The 9,017-nt window shown below is 48.2% G+C and overlaps 1 protein-coding gene across 4 annotated transcripts in view; it reads left to right on the top strand.

Moving 5' to 3' along the window:
• Positions 1-605: 605 nt before the first annotated feature.
• Positions 606-9,017, top strand: part of YPEL2 (yippee like 2) — a 35,343-nt gene continuing 26,931 nt past the window's right edge. The window contains exons 1-3 of one of the 4 annotated variants that reach the window (XM_075168468.1): positions 2,662-8,049; positions 8,144-8,288; positions 8,368-8,505. The gene's annotated coding sequence lies outside the window, so the exon portion shown is untranslated. Of the gene's footprint in view, positions 694-2,661; positions 8,050-8,143; positions 8,506-9,017 lie in introns of those variants that run through there. The other 3 variants (XM_075168466.1, XM_075168465.1, XM_075168467.1) reach the window with 3 other exon arrangements.

The following is a 9,017-nucleotide window of genomic DNA, read 5'->3' as shown; positions in this document are numbered from 1 at the left end:
CGAATCTGGTCGCTTTGGGGCAATCCCGCGGTTTCCCGGGGGCGCGGCCGGAGCCCCGGCGCGCTGCGGCAGGGCTGCTGCAGTGCCCCTCGCCCGCCCCCGCGCATCCTCCGCGCAGGCGGAATGCCGCTTTTGCACGCGTGTACAGAGCATCCGCCGACTGCTGCTGCTGCCCGCCACCGTCGCTGGGGCCCGCTCCCTGCGGGGGGAGCGCCGGCGCCCCCCGTGGTCCCCCCACCCGCGGGAGCGGCGCCTGCGCCTTTAAGAGGAAACGCATCTGTTTGTTATTCCCCCCCCCGCGCTCCACGCCGGCAGCGCCAGGGCCGCTCCCATTGGCTGCCGCCTCCCCAGCTGCTGTCTGCGCGAGGCAGGCCGCGGGGGGGGGGCGATGCGTGCGTCTCTCTGTGTGTGTGTGCGCGTGAGGGAGGGAGCGCCCCTGCCGGCCTCACGCTCTGATTGGTCTTGAAAAAATGGGCTGCGGCTGGCCGTAGCCAACCGCCGGGGTGTTGCTATGTGCCAGCGGGCGGCGATTGGTGCGCGGCGGTGCCGCTCAGGGCCAGCAGGCTCGCGGGAGCGGCTATAAGGGGAGGGAGCCGGCGGGAGGGGGAGGGCGCTGCGGGGCTGCCTGGTGCGCGTCGGCCGCCGCGCTCCGTCTGCGCTGGGGACGCGCTTGAGGCGGCCGCGCCGCGGCGAGTGAGTGCGGCGGGGGGCGAGGGCCGGGCGGCGGGGCCCTGCGGCGCGGCCCGGGGGGGGCGGCAGGGCTGAGGCTGGGGCTGGGGCCGGGCCGCCGTGCGGAGCTGCGCCACAGCCGCGTGCCCCCCCCCCCCCCCCCCCGGTGGGGCAGCGGGGGCGGTTGCGCGGTTTGGGGGGGGGGGGGGCGCTTCCTCAGGGCCGCTTGCCCCACGGTGCGGCCCGTCGGTGAGGCGACCTGCCCTCAGGGGAGCCCTGCCGCTTCGGGGGAGAGGGCCGGGGGCCTGCGGCGCCCCCCGGGGCTGGCAGCGGGCGAGCCGGGCTCTGCGAGCGGCGGCCTTTGTCTGCGGGGCCGGGCGAGGGGCTGGAGGCGGGGAGGGCAACAGGTCCGAGCCCGGGAGAGTGAGGCGAGAGGGGTTTGCCTTTCCCCGGCCGCTTCTAGCGAGGGAGGGAATCAACAGGAGGGACCTGCGGGAGCGGGGCAGGGGCTGGCCGGCGGTGCCAGGTAACCGCGGGAGGAGGAGCAGGGGATGGTGCTTCCTCGCTAATCATCTCGCTGTAGCAGGTAGATGCATAATAAAAGCCTGAAACCCCAGATGAGATCCGTGCACAAAGGTGTGCGCGAGGCTTAGGCTTGTGACTCCAGGGAGAGGTACAGCATCTTCGCCTGGGTGCTGGCTTTCTGTGGGCACCTCCTGAACCGTAGCCAGCACGGCCCGGGAGGCTGGCTGCTGACCAGGGAGGAGTGCCCTGCCACCGCTCTATTTACCAACACTGCTGCTGGAGTCCCTGGAGACCAGGCCTTTCCCAGCTGCAGGCCGTGGCTCCGTGCTACGCAAGTGACATCGTGCTTGGTGTGGCAAAAGAGAGATTGCAGGGCACCTGGATCAGGCTGTGGAGAGGAGGGCATCCTCAGCCCTGGGTGATGCTCGGTGTCAAAGGCAGGCAGTTTCTGCACATGGTGCATTGAAACCAGTCCCCCACGGGGAGCAGGAGTAACTCGGCTGGTCTGTGTTGTTGCTTTAGCCTCTGGTTAAGGGTGTAGCAGCTTCCTCTTTTGTGGAGCACTGTGCTGAGGTCCAGGGTCAGAAGGTGAAATGTCAAGGGTCCTTTGTCTTGTGCTTCTCCACGGAAACTTTTGGTTTTGATCCAGAAAAGCCAGAGAAGTTTGAGATGAAGTAGCCATGGAGCGAGCTATGGGTCTGTAGCATAAGATTTTAATGCTTATCTTTTAAGTCAGAAGAACTTGAAATGTTCCAGTTTAAAATGTGATTTTAATGATGTAGGAAAAAGAAGTTGAATCCTCGCCCCCTTCCCCCGCAATTTACTGGAGTGAATCTGTCCCCGCTGTTTTCTGGCCTCTGTTTTAAAATACAGAAAGAGGAAGGCCTATCAAACCAGTGTTCTTAGTTTGCAGACAGCACTTAAGCAAGGGGCGAGACGGTACACCTGCCTTCCTAACATTGCCTTCCTCAGGGCCTGCTACATGCTCCAGATAAGGATTTTCTGCTAATGCGTTTACAGTTACTTAAAGCTTGTGCTAGGTAGCACAGAGAGGCCTTTGCTGAGTTAGGCGGTTGTAAACAAGCAGATACTGAGAGAGCTCTACTTACAATCCATGAGAGGATTCTGCCTGGGAAGGATGTATTTTGTGACATCATTCTTGCAGAGCACTCCCATGGATTTTGTTTAAGATCTCATCGTGTTGGGATCCACGCCTCTGGTTTCTTGTAAACGTTGTTTGCTGTGTAACGGCAGTGCTTGAATAGAGAATCAAGATGTTCTCCTTTTCTCACTGGATCTCTAATTCTTGTTTCCTGCTGAAAGACCATTTAAAAGTGAGCCTTGTGCTTTGAAGCTAAAGTTGGAAATGCTGTGGGCAGGGCAGAGACATTGCTTTCATCTGATGAAGATGTCAAGTGGTGCCTTTTTTTTTAAAAAAAAAAAAAAAGCTTTCTTTGCAGGTGTCTCTTTCATGTTGCCAGGATCAGAATAACTGGCATTGGTATTGGTCCCTTATGTCCTCTGGATCCACAGATTTTGAATAGGGGATTTCCTTTTTTTGCTGTTTGGTGTGGGTAGTTGAGTCAGGGTTGTATTGAGGAAGGCAGCATTACTACCTGTAAATCCACATTCCCTGAAAGGCTCCTTGACTCATGGATTGAATACCTGTTGCTGAGAGAGAATTTAATTAAGGAACTGGTCACTCTGGTGTAGGTCCTGGCTAGCAGTTTAGAAAGTGGGAGCTCCTTGATCTGGCATGGTACTACACAAGCATTGCAAGGATTGCAGAGGAGTAAAAAGCATTTATTTGTTGTTGTTGCATCATGGCCTTGCCTTTGACCATGTGCGAGGAAGCCTCTTGAAGAAATGCCAATAAAGCTAGGCTTTCATTGGGCTTCGGTCATTAACTGGCAAACCTTGTTTGCTTGAACTTAAGCAGAGTCTTCATTAGAGGTCAACTATGAAGTGCTAGAGCAGTGGGCTTCAAGAGGGATCATAAAGTGGAGTCTGGAGTGGAGAAATTGAGAGTTCAGTTCTCGTAGCTGCTTTGAAGCTGATCAGTGATGTTCAAGGCAGAATGGCGTAGCAGAGTGTATTTATTGCTTTGAAACCGTAGCAAAATACAGAGCTTCCTTTTTTCCTCCTCCTTGACAGAGACCTGTACGTTGGTCATTCAGGATGTTCCCTCTTTTCTGGACTTGTTAATTCGGAAGTCTTGTCTTCTAGATCTAATCACAGTAACTAAAGACTAAGGATAGGTTTCCTTTTCCTTCCAGAAGCCAAGATGAGTCCATAGAAGAGACTCTAACTCAAGGATTTTTCAGTTCTTTAGAACAGATCTTTAGCTGGTAAATCAGCATGTCTGTTGGTGGTCAGTTGAGGATCTGGATCCTTTTTTCCCAAAACAAAGGCGTTTTATAGTTTGCCTTCCTTGGGGGGAAGAAAATACAGTTTTCTGGGTGGGCCGCTGCTGAGGAGCGCTGGGTCCTGGGACTGACTGACGGTCCCTGTTGCCCCCATCGGTCCCTGCTCTTCATCCGGCGCAAAGTTTGCCAGTCGATTCTCTCTCCGAGTCTGTTTTCTGCCATGTCTTACTTGCTTTTTTATTCCTCGTTTGTCAGGGCAGGTAGTTGTCTTGCACTACATAATACGCTGATTATTCTTGCGTTCTGGCTTTGCGAGCCTCTACTTGCTAGCCACGTCTGCCAGGCCTGTCTGAGAGTGTTTTCAGCCACTGATATGGGATGTTTCGGACGTCGGGAGCAGCTTCGTCTCCGGAAGCGTCACCGTCACTAGACTGGCCAAGCCACTTAAGGCTGCAGGAAATAACATAATTAATGAGACTTAGTTCTCCCACATCTTGTACCCGACAATCTCAAGTCACTTGACAATGCTAATTAAAGCTAATCACACTCCTCTGTTTTTAGTAAATAGCTATTATCCCTGCTTCACTCTTGCTTTAACAAATGATAGTGCCAGGCAATGTGAGTCATTGGAAGTTAAGGGAGTGCAACCCGTAAGAGCTGCCTTCCGGTCTCTTCGTGCAGGCTTACATGTCCAACTGGAGATAGTTTCTGTTACACCTGCTCAAGTGTTGGTATAGCATGTTCAAAGGTGGGATGTTTTGCTGACTCACAAAAGTATGCAGCTTTGACTCTTTTTTTACTGCTCTTGTGGCTTGTACAGAACTAAACTCCCAAGGTCGAGCAAAAGCTATTAAGTTTCAAAAGCCAACGATGCTTTGAATTTGCCCTTCAGAGAACTTTTTTATCCGCTGAGAGGGAAGGCAGAGTGGTGTCAAAGCTGCACTCTCACTTCTCCTGTTTCACATTGGCAGTGACTTCATTATGAGGACAAAAATGTAGCGTGGTGTGACCTAGGCATTGCACAGCTCAGCCACAGAACTCTGGAAGATTGAAGTTTCACTGATGAAATATTACTAAAGGATGGCTGGAGCAATATGTTATTAAAAACAGATTGTCCAGCATCACAAAAAAGGATGGGAGTTAATAATTAACTTGGGGGGGGGGGGGAATCTTAACGAGAATCCCAGGAACTCCCAGCTCAAGCATGCGTCTGTAGGCACAGAACTTAAGAGGTGAGTCAGTTCACATACCTTGGCAGTAACATGCAGGCTAGCGAGGATATCCAGGAGGAACTAATGACAAATATTGGCAAGGTAGCAGCTGACTTGACCATCTTAAACTAGATTTAGTTATAAAGGCTCTGTCATGTGAAGACTCAAGCTATAAATCTTCACCTGACACTGTCCCCTTGATATATGGGTTGCTATGCCTTCAATGGAAATGGAAGCTAGAAAGACAATGACTGACCTGCCACAGAAAGTATGTTCCTCATTAATATAGTAACTGTTGCATAAAAAGTGTTACTGGCAGAGATCCGTCAGAATTCAACATCTTATCCTTAGCTTTACTCAGAAAAAGAGGCAGACATACCAGAGTAGAAAATAAAGTGACTCTCTCCTGTGACAGATGTGCTTCTGGGCAGTGCGAGGGTGGGTAAAAGATGCCCCTGGGAAGAGCCCTCTGAGCACATGTGTTTTGTGAGCAGATGAAAACTTACAGGATTCGAGAAAGGGAGCTTGCAAATAGTAGGTCATGACAGGCAGCTGTGGCAGATCCTTCTTTCAACTACAAATGACTTTGAGGATATTGGAAGGATACTTGCAATAGATAAGTGTTCTCGCCATGTTCCCTGTCAGTACCCAGCCTTTATCAGGGAAACAGATGATGCATGCAGCAGACCAAATTAATTGAATCCTAGTCATACCTACATTTGCCAAAAAGGAAGATAATAGAGCAATGTAAGGAGCACAAAAAAAATGTAATGATATGAGATGATTTGGATAGCTAGACTGTTCTACAATTAAAACAAATGAGGAAGAGAAATTGGGAAGATAAAGAGTGTTTCCATTTTGTCAGTAATCGGTGAGTTGGATGGGAAGAGCTTTTCCTAGATGTCTTTAGTTCAGGTTGGTACTAGAATAGCAAGGTGAGGGTCGTCTTCCGTTTTGTAGAATGCTGTATATGCGTAATACTGCCAAAGTATGATGTCCTTGATCTATGGCTCCAAACGTGACCATCACATTGAATGTGAAGCTTTCTTCAGCAGAAGGATGGGTATGAATTGAAGAGCTACATCTTACAGTGTGTTTGAGCCATTGCTGTTATCTCACTCGAGTGCATCATATCTACTTGGCCAATTCAGATGAAGGACTGTTATCCCATTGCGGGGGATGCTGGCACGAGTTTTTGCAAAATGTAAAGGAAGAAATGGAGTCATTTGTGTTTTAAATTAGTTCAGCTTGCAGTTTTTGTTTTATTTGTGGCACAAGTGGGATTTGCTGGTAGGATCAAAAGTAGGTGCTGGCTTGTTTCAAATTTGTCCTGGCCAACCGTGATGCTTTTCTGCATGTATGTTTCCTCCTGCATTTGGTAACGCATGCTGGCAACTGTTGTAACTGGTTATTGAATTCAGCTGCGATGGAGTGTACCTGCAAAGCAAAGGTGGGCAGCTGCAGCTATAATGCTTGCCATGCTGCTTGTTATCAGCAGCGCAGGCTCTTCTGCATTGCAAAGATATTGCTGCCAGGCAACTCGTAGGAGAGTGGGAAGAGAATTCAGCCAGAGGTGTCAGTCATTCCTCGGTAGAGGCTGAATCTTGCAGTCCACGTTCATGTGGTTTCTGAGACGGGCCCAGAAAAGGTAACAAATTCTGAAGCCGGCCCTGTGAGATGATGTCTGTCCTAGCTGTCCTGTGCCTTTTGAGATGAAATTGTAAAGGGAAGAATTTGGTTAAAATTTCCAGAATTATTTCCCTTTCCTGCTTCCCAGTGGTGTCTGTGGTGTGTCCGAGTGGATTGTTTTGAACAATGTGCTTTGTTCTGAAATGCGGGGAGAGATGAGTTAGCAGTTCTGACACTGAATGGTCCCAGTCCAGCCATAGATCTGTAAATAAATTCAGAAAGTTCTCATGGTCATCTGGTCTCTGTAGTCTGCATCCAGGAAAGAAGCATCTCTGCACTGTCTCCGTTGAGTTACTTTAACCTGTTCCTTTGCTTTCCAATCAGTTGTGTGCTGTAGTTCAATACAAGAAAGCTTTTGCTTTGAACGCAGGAGTCCTCTGGACTTGCTTCTTACCTCATGGTTGCACTTGAGACCCTGAAAACGCACTGGTGTGAATGTTACCTATTTAAAAAAATAAGTGAAACATTTTAATTTGATTTAATCTCCAAATTGACAGAAGGTAAATCAACTATGTAAAGAACAATTTTTTACAAGATTTTCATCAATTACTTTGGTTTTAATAAGTATGGATTAATAGTGTGTACAGTGACAAAGCTAGACAGACTTAAAAAAAATTCCAACTCGAAGTGAGTTTTAAGACTTGCTGTTTGTTCCTTTTAAGTTTCAACTCATTTTTATATACCTTCCACGTCATCTTCATAGAAAGCCTCTCCATCAGAGAGGGACCAGGAAATTTGTTGTAGGGGTGCTGAGTCTATTTTTGATGGGAAGATTGTTGATAGACCATAGACTGACATATTGCCTGTTTTTAAAAAAAGAAAAAAAAACCACAAACAAAAAAAACCCCCAACTTTAAAATGTGATTAATATAATTGCAATGACAGTTTTGACAGTGTTAGTATTGATAGCTATTCAGCAGAATAATAATGCTGACGTTTTTCTTGACAGGCTGGCTATGGTATGTGGAGCATGGCAGGTGCAGCACGGTTGGCGTCGAGCCTGTCCCTGATTCATTATGGCCAGATAGTCTGTAATTGCTTCTTGCTGAATCTCTTTTTGATGCCCTCTAGTGGTTACCTGGCGATTGTCTGCAATACTGTTTGCCATCAGTATTGCCTTTTTGCATCCATCCATCCAGGTCCTTTTTCCCAGAATCATAAAGTGCTTCCCAGTGGTGAAGGTGCTGTCTCCAGTGTGCAAAAGAGAGAACTGGGCCTACAGAAATGAAGTGACTTGCTAGGAGATACCCAGAGGAATAAAGGGGGTTAAATATATTTCTAGTTGAAGGCGGTCTAAGTGAGAAACCTACTCCATACTGTTACTTGTATTGCAATTGTGTCCATGTATCTGATAAAAGTAAATGCAGAGGATTCCTGCTGGCAGTCTTCCACCATTTCTCTTGTTATATTCCTGTCTCCAAGGGCTTGCAAGGTTAGGAGAACGAGCTGAAGGAGCGCAGGCGTTAGAGGAGGACACTTACGGTTCATGTATCAGTAATGACTTTTGTTGATCGTGCTAGTACTGCGTGCAGTGTCATCAAGTGTTTGAAACTGGTGCATTTCAGAAACTTGATACTGAAGGAGTAAAGGTACGTTGTGTACACCCATATGCTATTTAAACTCCTGTCTTGGCTTTCCCTTGTGTTCCGTGTTTAAATTCAGAATGGTCATCCTTTCTTTCAGGGCCTTTCACAACGTACTTCCTACCCTCCTACCTTCAGACGATCTGGTTTCATCTTTTCCAAAGCTGGTGCAGTCCTGTGTGGTAGTGAGGATCTCCAGAACTGCTCCAAACCAGGATCTTTTGTTGCGATACTCCATCGTCAGAGTATGAAAGCTCCTTAGCTGTGCCAGGTGTCTCTGAGGGTTCGGCACCTGAAATTCTGACACTAGCTTTTAATCCATAGGGAAGACCAGCAAAACTGGGCATTAAACCCAGAGTCCCAATTTCAGTGTCTCACCTTAGAGACTAGCCTTCCTCCTTCAAACTGCAATGCATTATGCAACGTTAAGGCAGTTTCCATATCAAGAAAACCTACTTACTGGTAAGTAAGTGTGCTTACCTCAAGCACTTTCTTAGAATCACGCTAAGACCCCAGAGCAACGCAGGCTGCTACAGTTTGTGACCTTGTAGAAACGGAGAACTCTCCAAACCCGATTCCTCTTGTGCTTTCATTGCACTCAGCATAAGTACATCTCTAGTGATTTCTATATTAATGAGAAGAGACACCAAGGAAGAAAGGTTGGGTTTCCAAATAGACAGACTTTTTTCAAAGCTACTACAGGCAGCTTTCTATAGCATTTGCTGTGTTCTAATAAATATTTAACTGACTAAAGTTTCTTATCTTAAAAATCAAATAATCCATAAAACAAACTCTCAGACCTAACAAACCTGTTGTTTGTCCTGCCAGAATGAACAGGAACATTTGCTTCTGAGCTGCATTGCACATGGGTTTTATGCAAAATAAGCCTTGTGTGTGATAGTTTTTGTTCTCTGCCATTGTGGCCTTGTCTAGCAAGTGTTTGGCACAGACTTGGCATTTCTCCTTTTTTGTGT

Source organism: Calonectris borealis, chromosome 19, assembly GCF_964195595.1.
Source record: "Calonectris borealis chromosome 19, bCalBor7.hap1.2, whole genome shotgun sequence".
Taxonomy (NCBI): Eukaryota; Metazoa; Chordata; class Aves; order Procellariiformes; family Procellariidae; genus Calonectris; species Calonectris borealis.
Note: the sequence above shows the minus strand (reverse complement) of the source record. Positions and strands in the feature narration are given on the sequence as shown.